Genomic DNA, 22613 nt, shown 5'->3' on the forward strand with positions numbered 1-22613 from the left:
AATTTCTCCACATCCTTGCTAACACTTGCTATTGTCTGTCTTTTACATTTTAACCATCCAGTGATGTGAACTGATATCTCATTGTGAATATGATTTGCTTTTCTCTAATGATTAGTGACGTTACGCATCTTTTCATGAGCTTGTGACCATTTCTATGTTTTCTATGGAGATATGTCTGTTCAAATCTTTTATTCATTTTAAAATTAGATTGTCATTTTATTGTTGAGTTGTAAGAGTTCTTTATATAATCTGTACATATTCCTTCTCACATGTGATGACATATATGAATTGCAAATATTTTCTTCCATTCCATGACTGTCTCCACTTTGAGTGTCTTTTGTATTACAAAAGTATTTAATGTTAATAAGTGTCCTTCAAAGTACAAAAGTTCTTAATTTTGATAAAGTCCAATTTATCTATTTTTTCTTTGGTTGCAAGGTACTTTAGATATCACATCTAAGAAGCCACTGCCAAACTCAATGTCATGAAGATTTTCACCTATTTTTTATTTAGCAGTTTTACAGTTTTTGGTCTTACATTTGAGTCTGTGATCCATTTTGAATTAATTTTTGTAAATGGTGTAAGGTAAGGGCCCAATGATATTCTTTTGCAGGTGGATACCCAGTTGTCTCAGTACCATTTGAGGAAAAGATTATTTTCTTTTCCCATTGAATTCTCCTGGCACCCTTCTCAGAAATCAATTGAGAAGATATGTGAGAACTTATTTCTGGACTCTCAATTCATTCCATTAACCTATATGCCTGTACATAAGCTAAGTAAACACTGTTTTGATTACTGTAAATTTCTGGTAAGTTTAAATCGGCTGATAAGTTCAATTCAAAGAAAGAAGAAAACTGAGGCAAATGGGAAACATAAAATGACTAAATGAAATCCAAACTTATTACACTTACGTTACTTATAAATGGACTAAATATTTCCATAAATGGTAAGGATTTCATAAATATCAAGATTCATGCAATCTAAGAATCTGAATTGAATCCTAGCCCACATGAAGGACAAGCATGACAAAATGTGAAATTTGAGTGAGGTGTGTCGATTAGTTAATAGAATTTTATCAATGTTAATTTCTGGGCTTCAATAATTGTACTATGGTTACCTAAGATGTTAACCCTACAGGTAGCTCAGTGAAGGATATACATGAACACACTGTCCTATTTTCACAACCTCTCTGGATGCTTAATTTTATTTCAACATGCAACATTTACTAAAATCCAGATTTTAAAAGTTTCACCTCTATGATGTTTATAAAGAGACATCTAAAAACTGATACACTAAGACTGAGAAATAAAAGGAAAACAATATGATACAGCTACATAAAAATCTGACAAAATAGATTTTACTGGAATGTGCATTCTTATACATAAAAAGTTACAGATACGTTTTGAAAGGTTCAAGTCACCAAAGAACTACAACAATTTTAAAATGGTATACACTTAATAACACAGCCTTCAAAATACAGCAAACAAAAATGGACCAAACGAAAGGAGAATTACCAAAGCCACCATTACAGTGGAATATTTTAATACACCACTCTCTGGACTAGATAGTGCAGAGGAACAAACATTCTACAGTAATAACAAAGTACAGTCATGCATGTCTTAATGATGGGGATACATTCTGAGACATGCATCATTAGGCGATTTCACCCTTGTGTGATCATTACAGAGTCTACTTACACAAACCTAGATGGTATAGCCTACTACACAGCTAGGCTATATGGTACTAACCCTATGGGACCACCTGCATGTATGTGTGGCCACATATGTCATATATGTGCTTTGTCATTGACGAAAATGCTGTTATGTGGTGCCTGACGTAAATACAACAAAAGTAGAACGAAAGTAAAAATAAAGAATAGAAATTAACAAAATAGAACATTCAATACATTGCAGCGTGTCCCCCCAAGATTCATGTCATCTCTGGAAGCCCTAATCCCCAAGCTGATGGTTTCTGGAGATGGAGCCTTGAGAGGTAATAAGGTTTAGAGGAGGTCATGATGGTGGGACCCCCAAGAGGGTATTAGTGCCCTGATAAGAAGAGACACTGCAGCCAAAATCACTGGGTTCATCTCTTAGTGTGTGAAGAGCCAGAAAGCACAACCAAGGCAGAAGTAGGTGAAAAAAAGTTTTATTGCTGGTCCAAGCAATGGAGAACACTAGGGAGAACTCCCAAAGCAGTGTCTCTCCCAGCTCACTGCTGCTGGAGAGGTGATACACAAGGGAGCAGAAGATACCAGGTTTATTTGTAACAACTGTGTAACAACTGTTTTCATTTAAGGTGCGTGTGTGTAGCATGCATACATGTTATTACACAACATTGTATGATCTAAAAAATGGCCATTTGGACCCTCCCAGAGGAGGAGAATTTAGGATGCAAATGAGTTAAGGTAACCTGAGGATGACTGGTGCTGGACCAGTTCACCGGGGTCTTGCTGCAAATGTGTGAATTTCTCTGCAAGACAGCACATCTGCAAAATGAGGACAGCAAGTTCTGCAAAACAGAACACAGAGTTTCTTCTTGTCAGAAAAACATTTCAGAGACCATCCTAGTTGTTGATCAGATCCTCAGTAACCCTTTCTTTGCCTGGTTCCCTGGTCCCAACACCAGAGAGGTTGCTGACTTTCTCTCCGCCATGTGAAGACAGAGAGAAGGCAGTCATCTACAAGCCAGAAGAGAGCTCTCACTAGGAACATACCTTGCTGGCATCAGATCTTGGAATTCAGCCTCCAAAAAATAAATTTGTGTTGATTAAGCCACTCAGTCTATGGTATTTTGTTATGGCACCTGAGCCTAGCAATATAGAACACAAACCAGATATACAGTAGATTAATCAAAACAATTTTCTTTGAAATGAATAAACAAAACTGAATAAATTCTGGCAGAATTAATATAAGAAAAATGAAGAGTCACAAGGAAATGATAGCAGGAATGAAAAAGGGGATACAAAAGATATATAATTACAAAAGCCACAAATACTAAAAACATAAGAAACTATAAATTTGAAAATAGAAAAATGCCTATAAAACATAACTTGCTCAATGGACTTACAATGAAATTGGAAAACTTAGCAGTCCTACAAACATAAAAAATAATTTAATCCTTGCTTTAAATTATTCCAAAATATGAAAACAAAACTAGTAAAAATGGCAACAACTAATCCAGATTCAGATGATTCTGCCAGTGAATTTTGACCTACATAAGAGCAACAATTCTCCTAGTACAGAAATTGTTTAAGAGTTTAGAAAAGGCAGAGATACTCCTATCTTTATACAAAAACCCAGAAAGAATAGAGTAAAGAAACAAAATGAAATGCCAAAGTTACTCAATATATTTGTAAAAACCTTCTCTAATATATCAGTACATAGAATAAATTCAGGTATAAAAAAAGATCATTCATTTTGTCCATGTTCAGTTTTTCTACAATTACAAGGTTGCTATAACATATGATATCAATTAACTCACCACATTTACTTTTTTAAATTCTTTTATTTACCGATTCACTCAAATATTAGGTATCTATCACAGGCAGATACAGTTCTAGGTATTTGAACAAGATCTGTGAACAAATAGGATCATCTCAGAGGAATCAGGGGAAAGTATTTCATACATTCGCAGAGCATTTATGAGAAAGCCAACTCTCAAACTATTAAAAGTAAGATAAAGCCTTAACTTTGTAAAATCTACAAAAACAATACAGTGAATGGTAAAGATAGAAAGCATAGCACATTAGCATTAGGAGGAAGCCAGGGATGCTACTTTTACTACTTCTAGTCATTATGGTACAGGAGGTCTTGTTTGGTCAGTAAAGCAAGAAAAACATGTAAACGACCTGAGGATTGAAATGGAAAAAAAAAAAAGGCATTAATTATAGAAGATATGACTGCCTATGCAAAAAATTCAAAATAATATTTTAAAAATTAATATTTTTAAGAAAGTTTAGCAAGACTGCTAGACAAAATTCAATATACATAGATCTAATGCATTTTATATATCGACAATCAGAACAATTAAATTTAAAAAGTATAACATTTACAAGTAAGAAAATTATAAAATGCTTAAGAATACTCTAATCAAAATGTGCGGAATCTTTTTAGAGAAAACGCCGTTGAGGAAGACTTAAATGTGTGGGGAGAAAATATTCTGTTCATGGATTGGAAAGTCCAAAACAGAAAACACACCATTCCCTTAAAATGGTTTATTTGGAGTTTCAGCAAATGTCTAATAAAAAGCAGACCTACTATTATTAGAGGAGCCTCATACACTGATGCAAAATATATACCGATCTCCCCACAAGTTACTGATCACAAAAGAAAAACAGGAACTGCACAGTGCAAACACCGGACATTTGCACCACTTTACACCAAGTGATCAAAATTAACATCACCCATGATGAGAAAAATGAAATCACAGGCCTCTCTGTAGTGACACCTTTGAAATATACATGTCTTTTTTCATATTCAACCCCAAATTCAAAACCTGAATCTAACTGTGAAGTAACTTCAAAGAAACTCTAAGGGACAGAAGCTCTCTAAAGGAAATGGGTGTATTCATAAAAATTGTCCATATCATAAAAGACAAAGAAAGAGTAAGGAAATGCTTGAAATTGATTAAAGAAACAGGATCACTAAAAGCAGTACATGACCTTGGACTAAAGGGGACACTTTACAATAAAGGACATGGGACAGCTGATGAAATAGGAATGTGGACTACAGAACAGATAATACTCTTGTTCTTGGGAAACATATACTGAAAATATTAAGTGGTAAAAAGGCATGAAGTATGCAACTTACCCTCAAACGATTCAGGAAAAAAAATCACAGACACTGGGAGAAGGAGACACAGAAAGAATGAGCAAGGAAAAGTAACAAAATATTAAAAAATAGGGAATCTGGGTAGAGGCATACTGGAGTCCTTTTTACTAGTCTACCAACTTTTTCTCTATGTCTGAATTAAGTTCAAAATTTTAAAAAGAAGGCAACAGGAAGGACACTCCTCAAGAACAATGGCATAGGAAGGAGCTCTATCAGGCATTAAGAAATATGGTAGAATCAATACAACAAGGACAATTGGTAATTATACAAACATTAGGCCAAGTGACCAAAGGAAAACAACATCAAGCCTTGAAACATACCCAAATAAATATGGAATTTTTTCAATGGCTGATCCGACACTGCATATCAGCAGGGAAAGTTGAGCTTCTCAATACAGGATATTGGGAAAATTTTATGTCCATTGGAGGAAAAATTAAACCAAACATATATTGATCCCACACAGAAAAGTCAATCCCAGATGGATTAAGGACATACATTTGCAACAAAAACTAAAACAATTTTGTAAGGCAAGGTATTAGAACATATTTACAATGTCCATGGAAAAAAAAATTTCTAAAACAACATAAAGGAAAGGTTGAATAAATCTGGCTATGCCCAAATTAAGAAATCATTTTCCTTAAGGAAACATAACACTGAAGACACGTAAAGTGGAAACTATTGCAATCAAGTAACTCACAAATGATGAGTTTCACATTGTCTTACAAAAGCCTTAAAAATTATTTTTAAAAAGACCCATTTTTAGAAATACCAGCAAAAGACATGACCAGGTATTTCTCCAAATAGCCAAAGTACTTGTAAACGTGTTCACGCCATCAGTCATTATGGTACGCCAAATTAAACCTACAATGAGACATCATTTCACAACCACTTCAGGAAAATATTGTAATTAACTAATAAGGTTGAACATGTACAAAGGGAATGAATCAAATTACAAAGGCATAAATCAATAATGAGAGCTTTCATAAACAGTTTAAAAATCACCCAAGGAAGGTAATACCTGTTATGGTGTACGGACATAAGCAGTAAAACCCAGGAAGAAAAATGAAGAAATGGAGGGTTTGTGCCTGGATCTTAATTTATAAAAGTGACTGAGTGAAGATGTGAATAGATTAGTGCCATTAGAAGAAAACTTTATTACTTACAATCCCAAGAGAAGGGTCACGGGAAGCCATGCAGGGCTAAATGTGGGAGCACAAGAACCCGTCAGGAGACAGAACTGAGGGGAAAGCACAGGTCACACTTGACTGGGGTGTCCACAGGAAAGGAAAGGCAAGGCAGAGTAAACAGCTAGGATTGGCTACTTGGAATAATTCTGGCATTCTTTGGGGCAAAAGGAGGTCCACAGTTGTCTGGTACCTGATCTTGTGTTGATTTAGGGCAGGGGAAATACTGACTTGGTGTATGAGAGTCAGACGAAAGAGGTGGTTGTGTATGCTGGCTTTGGATTGCTTGGTTTACATAGCAAAGATAGAGGTATTCACAATAACAATAACTAAAAACAGAAAAGTACAAAATAAAATATTAAAAAATAATACAACAAATATGAATGATGTGTGGTAGGCACGATAATCATCTTCAAAGATATCCGTTTTCTGATTTCTGGAAAATGTGAATGTGTGTATTAACCACATCTTCAGTTTTCTTTATTCTGATGGTTTGACATCTTGGAGGCCTTCCTGACCCTGGAGGGACTGCCCCTCCCAGGATTAACAAAGTCCTAGAGATAGTTAAGAAAATTCACTCAAGAAAACCCCTGTCAGGGCCGCCCCGTGGCTTAGCGGTTAAGTGCGCGCGCTCTGCTGCTGGCGGCCCGGGTTTGGATCCTGGGGCACACCGACGCACCGCTTCTCGGGCCATGCTGAGGCCACGTCCCACATACAGCAACTAGAAGGATGTGCAACTATGACATACAACTATCTATGGGGCTTTGGGGGTAAAAAAATAAATAAATAAAATTAAAAGAAATTAAACGTGAAAGATTAAAACAATAAAGCAGAAAATTAAAAAAAAGAAAAAGAAAACCCCTGTCATATGCAAACCATCCAGAGCCTATACCTCAACCCCCTCCTTTATGGGGCTCTCAAACTCTGGGCAACTATCAACCCGCATTAATCAACTCAGGGTCATGTACCATCCAGGGACAGCTCCTGTTCCGAAGACCCTGCGGAAATTATTCAAACTAGCAAATCTTAAACCGGCTTACCCTGCCTCACCTATTCCTTCCCCATGGAAACCACAAAATAGGCTCTTGGCTGCATTTCCCCCCTTGCTCACACTGCCTCCTGACCAGCCCCACTGCTTCTCCAGGTAGACCCCACTGCATGGCTTGCTGTGACTCCTGTTTCCAGAGAAGTATTGAGTATGATAAACTTCTTCCTTCTTGACACTCAGTTTCATATCTGTGTGTCTTACCATACCCAGTGAGGACAAATCTCAGGGACCCTTAAAACAATATGTGAGGTCAGGAGGCAAAGGGAAATTAAGGTTGTGCAACAGCTGACCTTAAAATAGGGAGATTACTCTGGACTATGCAGCTGGGCCCAGTGAAATGTCAAGGGTCCTTAAAAGTAGAAGGAAGCCAACCAGTGGAATCAAAGATATGGCAGCATGAGAAGGAGTTGACTTTGACGTTGCTGGCTTTGAAGATGGAAGAAAAATGAGACAAAAGCCATCTAGAAGCTGGAAAAAGCAAGTAAACAGAGTCACTTCTGCCTGAATAAGTCCTACCGACAACTTGATTTTAGCTCAGTGAGATCCTTTTAGGAGTTCTGACCTCCAAAACTGTAAGATAGCAAATTATTGTTGTTTTATGCCATTACACTGAGGTAATTTGTTACAGCAACAACAGAAGACTAATGGACAATGAAAAGCTGGAATATTAAAGTATAGACTATCACATCAAAGAGGAGCACCTTCCTTTATTGTCTGCAATGCCTATCCACCCCTTTTCTCAGGAATCTATTCTAAGGCGACCTTGGCACACCCTGCTCCACACAGTCAGGTTTTGAAAAGGTCGTTGATGACTGTCAAGGACAAATCCCATCCTCATTTCTCACCCACTCAGCATTTGGTACAGTTGATCAGTCATTGCTCCTTGCCTTGGATTCATGGACACCAATCTTAATTCCATTCCTATTTCATGGGCCACTACTTCTCGATATATTTGCTACTTCCTCCCATGACCCCAACTGCTAAAGATAGAGGTTTCCCAGGCTTGTCAATGCTCCAGTGAAATCACCTAATGTAAGAGCATTAAATGCCATCTATACCCTGATGACTCAAATGTAAGTGCTCAGCCTGCTAAGGAACTGATTTCTCTCATGGACCAAGAAGTCTTCACACAAGCAGTCCCATGCCCGGTACAATGATACCGTGGGGGGAAACGGCCCCTTTGTTTTTCAGCCAAAACATATTTGTCTGTGGCTTTTCTCATAGTACAAAATTTATCATCCAAATGCCAGGAACATATCTGATTTCCAGGAAAGTGAAAGGATGAAGGGCAATAATTAAAGAGAAAAACCCAGATGACATTGTCCCCCATTTTTTTTAAAGATTTCATTTCTTATTTTTAGTATTTAATTTTTTTTTATTTGGTCTTTTTTTTTTTTTTTTTTGGTGAGGAAGATTGGCCCTGAGCTAACATCTGTGCCCATCTTCCTCTATTTTGTATATGAGACGTTGCCACAACAAGGCTTGATGAGCAGCGCGTAGGTCCACGCCTGGGATCCGAACCCACAAACCCCGGACTGCCGAAGCGGAGCGTGCAAACATAACCACTACATGACCTGGCCAGCCCCTTATTTTGTTTTTTTATTGAAGTATAATTGATATATAACATTATATTAGCTTCAGGCATACAACGTAATGATTCGATATTGATATATACTGCAAAATTATCACCACAATAAGTCTAGTTAACATCCACAGACAGTCCCCTTTTAAATGGCTCTCTATCCTGTCTCTGGCCTTGATCCTATTAAATTCTAGACTGGGGGGTCTTAAAAGACCCCATACCAACTTTCACAAGCTGCCATGTCTCCCATTATTTTCAAGGGAACCTGAAAAGGATTCCATGTTCACCGAGACTATTTCCATATCTACCTGTACTCACCCAGTTCCCCCTTCCACTTACATTTTTCAATCATTCTGCTCTCCCAAAGGGTTGGCTACCTGATCAGGGGAAGATAACATCCTACGATCCAGCAACAATAGGAAGCCTTGAGGGACCCTGACAGCTCTGTTTTGGGACCACAGGGCAGAGCGTACCTCCGATTTCCCTGCTCCAAAAGCTCTGCCAGTCTTCTCAGGATGTAAAGGCTGGTTAATAAATCCCAATGCCCCCTTGATCCCTTGCAGGAAACAGAAATAACAGCCTCAGGAACAACACCAGGAAGACCGTGGACACTACAAGAGGAGACAACTAACTCCACTAGTGAATGCCAACTATATAAAAAAATGACCAGGGAAGAAATTCTTACGCTTTCTGTGGAGTCCCCATACTATACACAGACAGCTGGGCCACACTCCTATGGATATGGAGATAGAAAGCTTCCACAGCCATGACTGCCCAACTTTCCCCTTGTAATGGAACAGCTCTCTGGGAGAAAGGCAAAAAATGACAAAACAAATTTATCAAATGCAGCTGCTGGCCCTTATGTGGGCTAGTTATGTTTGATCTGGGTGCTTGGGATAGTCCGAGCGCCTCAGGCTAAAAAATTTTGACCCAAGGATTACTATAACCCCCTGGAAAACCAAATGGGCTGCCATAAAAAGTGGATCTTTCAAAATTGAAAATGTATCGAGCCTCTCCTAAGTTTCCACAGACACACTTGCGACTGCATGTGGCTAGGCTGCCACCTTGGCGAGCACAGCAGAACCTCATCCTAAGACAAAGAGCACATGCCAAATGGCTGGCCTGGACAGCCTTCATACAGACCACTCACAAGGTCAAGTTAGTAAACATGAATACATTTTAGCTGAGGTGGCTCTGAGTTCACACTTACTGACATGTACCCAGGTTGCCCCAAGAGACATGGCCTTAATTTGCAGCCAGGCTCCCATCATGACCTAACTCAGCAAAATTATGGATTTCTTTTAAACTTTCACGCCACCTCACTTACACTGGCTTTTCAACGTGCTTCCAGTGAAGCAGCTCTGTGGTCAGGCTCAGGAAGCAGGCACAAGCAGGCCAGGCCTTTCCAGATGCACGCTGGATAACCCACAAGATCTCACTGACATCTGCAGTCCAGTTATCATGCTCAACAATGCCAGCAGGTACCCCAGATTGCCCAGGGACATTTGAATCTTAGAGATCCTAAAGTCAGGAACCCCTAACAACCTGAACGTACACTGACTTGGGAAGGCTATTATCACCCTAGCCCAAGAGCTCAGTGCTGGAGATGACAGCATCTCAGATGTCATCTCCAATGCCACTCCTCAATTCCCTGGGACCACCACAAGGATCCACGCCATCCACATGAAACTACAACCCTGCAGCCCCTCAGTGACCAACTTTACCGTGGAGCACTGCCTCAAAGAATGGGACCCAAGTGACATGACTGACTTTCCATATATTACTGCTTATTTGCCTTCTGACCCTGCCTTGCTCAAAAACATCTGCAAAACCAGTTTTCCCCTCGTAACTGTGACTCCATCATAACTCACATCCAACCGCTTTGGTTTTAAGTGTAATGCCTTTGTAACTCTCTTAAAACAAAGGTGCCCACCACCATTATTATCTTATCTCCACCATTATTATCTTATCTTGCCTACATAGCTCCCTAGAGGAAGTCTCATCCCACTGCGCACTCCTAAAAAGTACAGAAGCCTCTGCTGGCCCCCACCACACACTACCATGAGGCCTCCACTAACACCCACTCTCTCTCTAGCACTAGAGAATATGTATCCCAGTACTTCTGTTCCACATCACACCACAACAGCCCTAAACTCATCCCCTCCCACTCCTGCTCTTCCCTACTGCCACAGCAACACCACCAACCTCTATATCCAGCTTGCTGAGACCATGGCTAGTGCTTTAAACACAGGAGCCTGTTGGACTTGCCAGGACCACTCTCTTTACCAAGCCAGCCATACATATCTACCCAGCCAATGTCCATATTGGCAATGACAAATATTGGACTATCAACTTCACAGCCAATGCCCATCTGTCCCTCATCATGTATTCCTCTCACTCCTTTCAGGCTATTACTAATTGGGGAAATATTTCTCCATAATGGTAACATTTCAAGTCTACACTCAGGGATGGTACCAGGTACACACAGTCCCGTGTGCCATACCATCTACAGATATTCCACCCTCACCTCTTGAATCATATCACATAGTCCATTTACCGTCACCCTCCCTTATACATCACTCCAGAGACCAGGCTATCAGGTTGTTCCGTAGAACTGACACCTCCACTTCACCCCCCCAATACTCCATCTATTTTGCAATCCCCTTTCCCATAGGCCAGCTCTCAATCACCAGCTTCCCCATTACTGTAGATTGTCTATTCTCATTGAAGATACCCCTGGCCTTCCTAAACCATCTCTCCATCATCACCAGCAAGACCTATTCATTACATTTAAGATATAATAGTCATTACACCTATTCAAGATACAATGCTTGGGATGTAAGGCACTGCCCATCCCAAAGTAGGACTGGGACAGCAGGGAAAACATACAGAGGCCAACCAGCAAATGATCCTTGGCCTCTCGAATTAAGCTCAAGGCTCACTAACTAAAATGATTCTTAACAACTGTTTAGCCCTTGACTTACTACTGGCTGACCATGGAGGTGTTTGCAAAACTGCAGTAACTTCCTGGTGTATGTCCATTAACAACATGTGCCACGTGGCCCAGTTCATCAAAGACATGAACACTCCTATGACTATTATTGAAGAAGTTTCACATAATTACACTTTACAATTGTACGATCACTTTGCTCCATGCCCTGGACATCTCTCAATTCGTCATGGACTTATTTTCGTGGTTCCTACCTATCAAATGGGGAGCTTGGCTATGTGCTCTGCTTCAACGGGTCATAATTCCTATCCTATAAATACCCTAGGCTCTGCTTTACTTAAATATTGTCGATGTTGTTTAGCTAGAATTTTGGACTTGTCTATTTCTTCTTCTACTTCTGTTAAGCAAAGCTTTATATATTTGAAACAACATTATTGAGTGGATATACATTTAAATCTTTATATTTTTAGAGAAACAGAATCTTTCATCATAATGATCTCTGTAGCTGTACTACTGCTTTTTGACACTGTTGTCTGACATCAGGATCAGCTTCTTTTGGAGAGGTTTCTTTGCATCACTGGTAGCATTACGTCTGTTTTGGATGCCAATGTTTGCCAAGACAAAGAGTGGCACAGAGCCTGGCTCAGTGAAGGCTCACCAGGGATTGGTGATCAACAGACAACACAGATCCTTCACACCACTTCCTGCCAACAGGAAAGACATTCACAGAACCACAGTATCTGCACATCATCAGTAAATTTATCTTCACAACCCTCATCAACTGTTTCGCTATGGCACAGTTAGCTCACTGGGACACCCAAGTGGCAAACAGAGGGTAACATGGATATTACCAAGCCACATGGAGCCTTCAGTGCTTTCTGGCAACCTGCACTGTCAGGGGAGTTTTCTGGTCCTTTACCTGCAGAATGATTCTAGCCCCTTAAATGCGTCAGTGTTTATAAAAAGTCAACAGGACTGGTTACTCTGGACGTTCTCTCAGGGAATCAAAGGCCTAATCTGGGTAGGAGAAGGAATCTCAAGGTGGACTACAAAACCATCATATGTTTATTAACATAAACATTTGCTAAGATTGATAATAACACAAGTGAATTACTGATTCTGATTAATTCCTTGAATGAATTTGCTATTCACAAAATTAAAACATATCCATACTTTCTCTTACATTCTTTTGATTAACATCAAAAGAATCACTTCTTGAACAGAATCACTTATTTTTCCATCAGGTACACACTGAAGATTAGAATCCTCCCTCAGCACTTTTCCCAAGCAAACAAAAGGTATCTACTGTCAAATCTGGGAGTAACCCTTGATGCTCTCCCCTCTCTCACCCTAGAAATGTAATCAACCAAATACAGAACACTCTCCCCATCTCCTACTCCCGTCCCTTCCGACATGGCTAACTCCTATACCTTGTCTTTTTATCACTTAAATATTTATGAACTCTCTTTCATTCATCTACTCCCATATAAAGAAAGAAAATAATACCATCTTCTACTTTAGCTCCAGCACCCTAACCAATTTGTAACAATACATTTATTTTCTTGGACAGATGTTTGCCTCCTCCGACAGTTTACAAGTTTCCTAACAACAGCCATGGGTTGAATTTTTTCACTAAGCACTAACCAAACATTAAAACATTAAGTGGGGGCATAGCCTCTAGCAAAGGAATAGATGAAGGAAATGCCTGGATTCTTTCACTTTTACCTTCTACAAAACTCTCAAATCATTTCATTTTTTTTTTTATAATTTTATTTATCTTTCTTCCCCCAAAGCTCCAGTAGACAGTTGTATGTAATAGTTGCACATCCTTCTAGTTGCTGTATGTGGGACGTGGCCTCAGCATGGCCCAAGAAGCCGTGCATCGGTGCACGCCCGGGATCCAAACCCGGGCCGCCAGCAGCGGAGTGCACGCACTTAACCGCCAAGCCACGGGGCCGGCCCTCAAATCATTTCACTTTCTTCTTCATAACAATCATCCACATCTAGGTTCCATGATTATGTTTTAAAACTTACTCCTCATTAGATTCTTTCCTTGACTCCATGCTTTCACTCTCATCTTTCCTAAAGTCCATTCCCAAAGCAGGAGTTGGGGGGTCTATTTAAGTTATAATCAATAGAAATCACTCACATGCTAAAACATCTCAGAAGTTTCCACGGCCTTAGAATACTGTACAGAGCACTTCTTCCCCCTGGTCCTGTCCGTGCTCTCCACTCTACCTCCCATCACTCTGTCCATTGTGCTTCTGCCAACCCTCTTTCCTGAGTTAAAGAAATACACCAAGGTCTCAACTATGCTGTATTTTGCTCAAGTTCCCGTCACCTGAAATTTCCTCACCCACTCTACAAATCCTCACAACAGCTTGACAACCTGACTAGGTCAATCCTAGTCAGGCTTTGCTTCACAACTTAAAGATGAATCCCTCCTGATACATATTACCACTGCATATTAAGCCATTCTGATGTCCATATCTCAAACTTGCCAGTATTCGTTTAATATCTGTATTCCCAAACAGACTGGAAGCCCCATGTGGCAGTCCTCTGTCCACTTGGATGGTCACTGTTTCTCTGTCCCTGGTACAGATCCTAGTTCTGTATTGAATTAAAGGAATTCAACGACCACTTGTGGATTGAACTGCCATTCCCCACAAGGATGTTACAGTATAGTGTGCACAACTAAAAGGAACACAAAAATAGAATTACAACCTAAAAATCAAGTAAGACTCATATAAAATGTCTGCACAGAATATTATATAAACCAAAACACTGCACTTCTCCAAAAATATTTGAATATTTTTACTCAGGATGAAAGTGGTCAGAACATTCTATTTAAAAACAAGTGCCTTGAAGTTAAAACAAATTTTTTCCTTATGTCTCTCCTTGTTTTTAGTCATGTTTTTAAAAAGCTCATTCAGAAAATACCAAATGGCACAAGATCTGTAGAAGGAAATTTATAATATTCAGCAAAAGTAAACGTATATTTGCCCTCTGACCTAGAAAAACAACCTGAGCAGCTTACCCTGAAAATACACCCCCACAAATGTGAGACAACATATGCAGAAGTTTATTCACGCAGGTAATTAACAGATGCTGAGGTAACTGTTACAAAGGTTGCTGTGGAACAAGATATTCTGAGTATCAAAATATCACCCCACATATGACTTTTTTATTCACAAGGAAGAGTCTACCTTTAAAAACAGAGTGCTCTTGGGTCCGGCCCGGTGGCGTAAGCAGTTAAGCGTGCGCACTCTGCTGCGGTGACCCAGGGTTCGCAGGTTCGGATCCCGGGCGTGCACCAATGCACCGCTTGTCACGCCATGCTGTGGCGGCGTCCCATATAAAATGGAGGAAGATAGGCAGGGATGTTAGCCCAGGGCCAGTCTTCCTCAGCAAAAAGAAGAGGAGTGGCATGAATGTTAGCTCAGGGCTGATCTTCCTCACAAAAAAAAAAAAAAAAAAAGAAACAAAAAAAAAAGAGTGCTCTGCTGATCACTACCATAAGCAAATAATCAAAGTGGGCGTCACCAACCGAGGGATGGCATAAATTTCTGTCTTCCCTGTGGAATGCAATTTCATGTACACATCACCTACAAAATATTTTGACAAGATCTTTTGAAGCCTCTACACCAGGAGTTGGCACTTTGGTCACACGCCTGTTTGTATAAATAAAGCTTTGTTGGAACACAGCTATGCCCATTTGTTTACTTAGGTCTATGGCTGCTTGTCCACGACAAAGGCAGAGCTGAGTAATTTGGACACCTTATGGCCTGCAAAGCATCAAGTACTTACTATTTGGACCTTTCAGACAAAAAGCTTGCCAACCTCTGCTCTGGACCCAATTACCAGTTGACAGAAAATACAAGAAATGGAGAAAACATTTAAACACACCATGAAAATAAAACCAGAAACATAAAATGTGCAACTTTCTAAAAGATTGTGTATGATTCTTCAAAGAGTCAATACAATGTACAAACAACAGCAACTGACCTAGGTTAAAGATTAAAAGACATAAACAACGGCCATATATAAACCTTAACTAAGTCCTAGACCCAAAGACATATTTCGGAACAATGTGGAGAACTTTAATTTTTACTGAGTGGATATTTGATGGCAGTATTCTTTTTCACCTTCTTGGGTGAAATAATAGCATTGTGGTTTTAATAGGAATAATATCCTTATCTTTCGGAGACGAATTACAAGTATTTAAAGGTCAAGCATCATGTTTGCAATTTATTTTAACTTACTTTCAACTAGTCACCATAAAACGTATTTACCTATGGAGAGAGCAAACATGCAAAATGCTAAAAATGAGTGAGTCTACTACAGTGAACACTCATGGTACAGGATGTTCACATTTTCTGTAGGTTTAAGATTTTACAAAAGAAAAATGTGGGGAAAAGAACACACTTAGTCCAAATATCCTGTTAATGGCAAACTGAATTATTCTAGAACTGATGTCATAAAGTCTCCATCTTTTTCTCCTGGAGGCCCCTGTTTAAAAGCTCTGTGGGGATGTACGGGCCTAGAAGGTCAGACGACGAAACAGCTATCTTTCTTTTCTTTAGATGAAAGACTTGTGGTCAACAGATGCTTATAATTATATACACAAATGCGCTCAGCCTTGACACCTAAGAAACTATCTTACCTTTCCACCTTTAGGTAATGTCCAAAAATAAACAACTCGCAAAGACAAAGACAAATTCTCAGACGACACATTCGTTTGCACAGGAAAAGCAGAAGAGGCCCCTGAGCCAACTTTCCCCCGGACTCACGGGAACACGACGGGGTCGCCAGGGCCGTGAGAACCGGAGCGCGCGGGGCCTGAGCAACGCGACTCGAGCAGCGGAAATTCTTCTCCTTCTGGAGAAAAGTCCCGAGGTTACTTCGGAGGCTTCTCAACAGGGGAGCCCAGGGGATGAAAACGCCCCGCACACGCGCCCTTCCCGCCCCGGCTCCGCGCGGGGACAGCGGCCGGGCGGACGCGAGCGGAGGGGCCCGGCCTCTCTAAGGAGGCCCCTCGGGGTCCCGGCCACACCTGTCCTTTACCGCCCTCCTGCCCCCCCAGGGCGCTCCCTGCACGCGGGCCTCACCAGGGACGCGGTCACCCCGAGGGGACCGACGTGACCGCTCCAAGACGCGCGGAGTCAACGGACAAAAAGACCACGTGAACTGGTGACGCCACTTCCGCTTCCTGCCTCAAGCCGTAAAGGGCGGGACTCCGGGGCTCGGACTGCCAATCACGTCCGACCATTTCAGGCAGAGAAATTGTAGTCCTCCACGTGAGGGTGCGGATGGCCGTGGGGTCGACTGTGTGGCGGGGTAGGGGCAGAAACATGCCGAGCGGAGGTGGTTGAGGTTGGAAGCAAGTAAGTGGGCGGGGCTGCGGGCGGAGGGCGGGGCCGGTATCCGGGGGCGGGGTTGGGGCGGGACGAAGCCAGCGAGGAGCCTAGACCTCCGAAGAGAAAGCCTGGGGGTGGGCACTCACGCGGGGGGATTCTCTTCAAAGGCCTCTCTGGCTGCCTGTCCTCACCTTCCTTGAGACCTTATCATGATTGTTCGGTAATATGCCTGTCAGTCCATGAGATGGTCTGTCTCTTCCATTCAATCAATCGCATATTTAAATATTTAAGCTTTATTTCCCTCGTTTCTTTTTTTTTAAAATTTCAGGTGTACATCATTATACTTCTGTTTCTGCATAGATTACATCATGTTTACCACCCAAATACTAATTACAACCCATCACCACACACGTGCTGAATTATCCCTGTCGCCCTCCTCCCTCCCCCCTTGCCCTCTGGTAACCACCAATCCAATCTCTGTCTCTATGTGTTTGTTTATTGTTGTTATTATCTACTACTTAATGAAGGAAATCATACCGTATTTGACCTTCTCCCTCTGACTTATTTCACTTTGCATAATACCCTCAGTGTTCATCCATGTTGTCACAAATGGCTGGATTTCATCGTTTCTCACGGCTGAGGAGTATTCCATTGTGTATATATACCACATCTTTTTATTTTCCTTGAATGCCGTACTACACTCTAATCTTTGATTCCTTTGCGTTTTCAATGTATTGACATTTTTTTATGCAGCTTTAATTTTTTTCTTCTTCAAATATGTATTTCTGGTTTTTATTTTTCAGACCTTACTGTAATGGTCCAGGGCCTCCTGTACCAAATTGTGTAATAGCACTGATAGCAGGCTTCCTAACTCAGGAATGGTTCTACAGTTTCTCTGGTAATCATGTTTGCTGTGGGTTTTAGTGGGAGGCCTTTGTGGAGTTAAAGTTCCTTTTAAATCCTGATTTACTAGCACATTTTACCAAGAATTGTTCATGTGCATTATTAAATGCGTTTTATGCATCTGTTGAATTGGTAGCTATTTTGCTACGTTTATGTTTCATCTGTTGCAGTACAAAATATTTAATTTTTATGAAGCCAAGAAGCTCCTTTATGAAAAACGATTTCTGGGTTTCCTGTCGTGCCTTAAAAATTCTCTTCAAACTCTAGATTACGTTCAAATTACCTAGTTTTGTTCTAAATTTTATTTTTAATAACATTTTAGTTTTTAACCCTCAAAGAATGTTTTTTGGCATGTGGCGTGGGGTAGTGGATCCAATTTTTTTTTCCTCCAGAAAGGTGGCCACTTGGTGTAGTATCATTTATTAATAAACTATCCTTGACTTACTGATTTGAAATTCCACCTTTATTAAACAATAAACTCCTATATATACCTGTATCAATTTCTAGACTTTTCCATGCCAGTGATATTTATTTATGCCCATTTCATACTCTTAATTACAATAGTTTTATATTAAGCTTTAACATTTAGAATTAAAAATATAATGGTTGCTAAAGTTTGTTACATCTTACTACTCTAGGTGCTTCAGACACATTGCGTTTTTAATGCTTCTAATGATGTAGCTACTGATGATTTTCTCTTTTATTTGTTTTCTGCAACAGCTATAGTGAGATATGATTTGCATGCCATACAATTTACCCACTTAAAACTATACCATTCAAGGTTTTTTTAATATGTTCACAGAGTGGTGCAAACATCGCAACTTTAGAACCTTTATATCACTACAAAAATACCATTTGGCTGTTGTGCGAGATCAAAATTTGGCCACCCTGAAATATGTCTCTTTACCTTGATTATTTTGTCTGACGGATTTGACCTCCCCCAAGCTGCCTAAAGGAATTTAACCCTGGGTATGGACAGACTGGCAGGGTCATCGCTAAGCCTATTCTTAACAAAGTTCTGTTTACCAAATATTTACATTTGTAAAGGTATCTGCCTCTGTGTAGTGGGAAGGGGGAGGATGACCTTATCTGTGAAAACTCTTATCAGGACAGAAGAAGAAGATTTAAATCTACATACTCTTGATTACTATAATTCCTGTCTCTCCAGCCACATTCTCTATAGGTGGCCCTGCAAAGCATTGTCTGACAAACATTTACATTTCCCTCTTCATGTAAATTGTCTTCTTCCCCTCTGAAATCCCAAAACACCACCCACCCCCAACTTCCTCCTTTGTCTTTAGCTAAAGATGGTATTTAAGATGAGAATCTCTGGATTGTGTTGAGAAACTCAGCTTCCCTGGTTTCTCCCATGTATCCATGCTATTAAACTTGGTATTATTTTCTCCTGCTAACCTGTCTTTTTAATTATTTGGCCAGCCATAAGAACCTCCAGGGAAAGAGCGGAGGGGGATTCTCCCTCTCCCCCGTCACACCCCCATTTTCCTACTCCCTTAACATCTAAGCTGCCAAGAACCTACTTTCTGTCTCTATAGATTTGTGTTTTCTAGACATTTCATGTAAACGAAATCATACAATACTTTCTTTCTCATTGGTTTGTGGTGATATATCATTATTTAGGTCCTCTGTAATTTTTTTAAGCAAAGTTTTGTGGTTTTCAGTATACAAGTCTTTTACCTACTTGGTTAAATATCTCCCTAGGTATTTTATTCTTTTTGATGTAATTGTAAGTGGAGTTTTTAAAATTTCCTTTCAGATTGTTTGTTGTTGTGTATAGAAACATATTGATTTTGCTGTGTTGATATTGCACCCTGCAACCTTGCTGAATTTGTTTATTAGCTAGAATAGTTTGTGGTGTATAGTATGTGTGTGTGTGCGTGTGTGTGTGTGTATGTGTGCATTAACCATACATCTTGCTTTTCTTTGGCTGCACAGTATTACATTGTACTAGTGTTCCCTCATTTATCGAAGTAGTTTCCTAGTAACTGACAGGCAGGTTGTTGCCTATACTTTTATATAACAACAATGCTGCATGAGTAACCTTGTACGTAGAACATTTTACATGAATATGAATGTACCTGAATGGTAAATTCTTATCGTTGGAATTTCTGAGTCAACTCTAAATCAGAAAGAGCATACGTGAGGACATTGAGGTATAACAATGACAAGGCATGTTAATGTAACTGCAAATAGTTTAGCATTATTTCATTAAAATTAACAATTTTATTACTATTTCATAAGCCAGAGCATTATTTTACTGCTCTTCTCCCATCTGATGGTATGTTTCCTTGAAAACAGGCCCTCAACACAAAGGCTGTGTGCAGATGATTTTTTTGGAGTGGAAATTAGATCTTAAGGAGTAGCAGTACAGAGCAATAGGAGTCCAACAGAGAAGGAAAGAAAGACACTAAACGGAATCATTATCATTTTGATCCCTCTATGGTGACTGGTGCTCAATGCCACCAAATCCTTGTGAGGTGCTTTATGAAATGTGTCTCAGAACTTTCCGCGAGGTAGAGGAAAAGACATCAGCCCGTGTCTTCTATTGGCCAAGGGTGATCCTAGAGGAGTTAACATCCCCACATTTCTGAGTCGCACATTTATGAATACAGAGCAGATTCCCTCAGGTGTCCCATATTATGGTATCAAAGGAGCTTCAGGGCAGGAAGCAGGAGGAATGTGTCATGGGTCTGAGGCAAAGTGCTGTCAATTTCGGCTGTACAAAGCTTTCCACAGCCTCCATTGAAATAATTAAAGAAGACATGGCTGGAGTTAAAAGATGGGGCAAGAGGATTTTGAATTGGTGCCTCTCTTAGTCGGCTAGGGCTGCCATAGCAAAATAGAATGACGAGGTGACTTAAACCACAGACATTTATTTTTTTTTTTTTTTTTTTTTTTTAAAGATTTTATTTATTCAGTTTTTTCCCCCCAAAGCCCCAGTAGATAGTTGTATGTCATAGGTTCACATCCTTCTAGTTGCTGTACGTGGGACTCGGCCTCACGTTGGATGGAGAAGTGGTGCCTCGGGGCGCTCCCGGGATCCGAACCCGGGCCGCCAGCATCAGAGCGCGCACACTTAACCGCTAAGCCACGGAGCCGGCCCAAACCACAGACATTTATTTTCTCAGCATCCTGGAGGCGGGAAGCCCAAGATCAAGGTACCAGCAGGCTTGGTTTCCTCTGAGGCCTCTCTCCTTGGCTAGCAGATGGCCACCCTTCTTGCTGCCTCTTCACATGGTCATCTCTCTGTGCACGAAGGCCCCTGGTGTCTCTCTGTGTGTCCTTATTTTTATAAAGACATTAGACAGATTGGATAGGGCCCACCCTAATAACCCCATTTTAGTTTAATTACCTCTTTAAAGGCCCCAAATACAGACACATTCTGAGGTACTGGGGATTAGGGTTTCAACATATGAATTTTGAGGGCATACAACTCAGTCCATAACAGTACCCAAGATGTGTGTAATATACCTTCCTGTAAATATTGCCTTTTATTAATCATGTGGGAAGCATTCTATCTAAAGCATAATTCTTGTTTCATTTTCTATTCCATTATTTATACTGCTATTAGATCTGGGTTTTTGCTTTAAAGAGGCAAATTACCTAAATTTTACATGTCAGTAAAATGTATATGAAAAACAACACATTCTGAAATTAACACATGGATTAATGGAAGAAAGGGGAAATCCACTCTACAAATTTCTGACAATTACAAATGTTCAGTTGATGCAGATGATGTTTACTATCAGGCAAAGACTGAGAGAGAGAGCAAATTGGAAACATGTCTGCATTCCCATGTTCATTTCTAATTCTAGTATTAGCATTGGTGTGATTGATCTGTGCCTTTAAATATTTATTTCCTGCTATCGAAGAGGTACTGGTATGAAGTTTGAAACAAAATAAATGCCCAAGTTTCACAGAGCTTACATTTTGTTGGGAAAAAGAAAATAAACTAATGTATAAATAAATAGAAAAAATAAAGACTGTGAGAAGTGCTGGTAAAAAAGTAAAGACTAATTAGGAAACCTATTTTAACATAATGCTGTTGTTACTTAACCATCTAGGACAATTCCATGAGTGGATCTGTTGATACTGTCGATGGTGTAACTCTCTCTGATGTAACATGTTTGGAAGGAATGAAAAAAGGGAACGAAAGAAAAACCATTGAGTTTGTTCTTGTAAAAGCTTAGTTTGATGTGCCTGTGAAACACCCCACTAATAATATCCACTTGGCAGTGGCATGGGTTGCTCTGGTGTTCTGCCCTAATGTCAGTAGTGGAAGAGAGAATTGAGTTTACAGAGAAGGAGGTCAGAAACATAAGATTATGCTTGGCTGAGCCTTACTCATGATCCTTCAGTTCTCAGTTTAGCTCTCACTTCCTAAGGAAAGTCCTTCCCAACTCCTGACCCTCGTACATGACAAATAAGCTCTCATGAGACACTGTAGATATTGTTGCAGGTCACAATCCAAATGGCTGATGGGGTGGACTGTTGTGAATCCTGTGCCATCTGGCCCACTTCTCCATCAGAATTAAAGCTTTCTTCTTCCAAGTGCAGGAAGCGCGGCCATCTGACAGCCCTCAGCCTTCAGCCCTCATTGAGAGTTGCTCTAAGATAAAGGAACCTGTGCCACTCAGGGTCACACCACTCAGATTTCTTGCTGTGGGAGCATAACTGACCAACATCCATCTTTAGCCACCACTATGTTTGCACTGAGGTTGCTCCTAGGCTGCTCCCAG

At 40.2% G+C, this 22613-nt stretch overlaps 1 long non-coding RNA gene across 1 annotated transcript; it reads right to left on the bottom strand.

The window, feature by feature from the left end:
- Window positions 1–1341: 1341 nt before the first annotated feature.
- Window positions 1342–16693, bottom strand: LOC147912138 (uncharacterized). Its single transcript, XR_015550196.1, has 3 exons — window positions 16260–16693; window positions 2717–2811; window positions 1342–2511 (listed from the first exon to the last, which is right to left on the bottom strand). It is a non-coding gene; the product is annotated as an uncharacterized LOC147912138 (long non-coding RNA).
- Window positions 16694–22613: the final 5920 nt, after the last annotated feature.

The sequence above is a fragment of the Ceratotherium simum genome, chromosome 39 (assembly GCF_057802395.1).
Source record: "Ceratotherium simum simum isolate JZ-2026a chromosome 39, ASM5780239v1, whole genome shotgun sequence".
NCBI classification, from domain to species: Eukaryota; Metazoa; Chordata; class Mammalia; order Perissodactyla; family Rhinocerotidae; genus Ceratotherium; species Ceratotherium simum.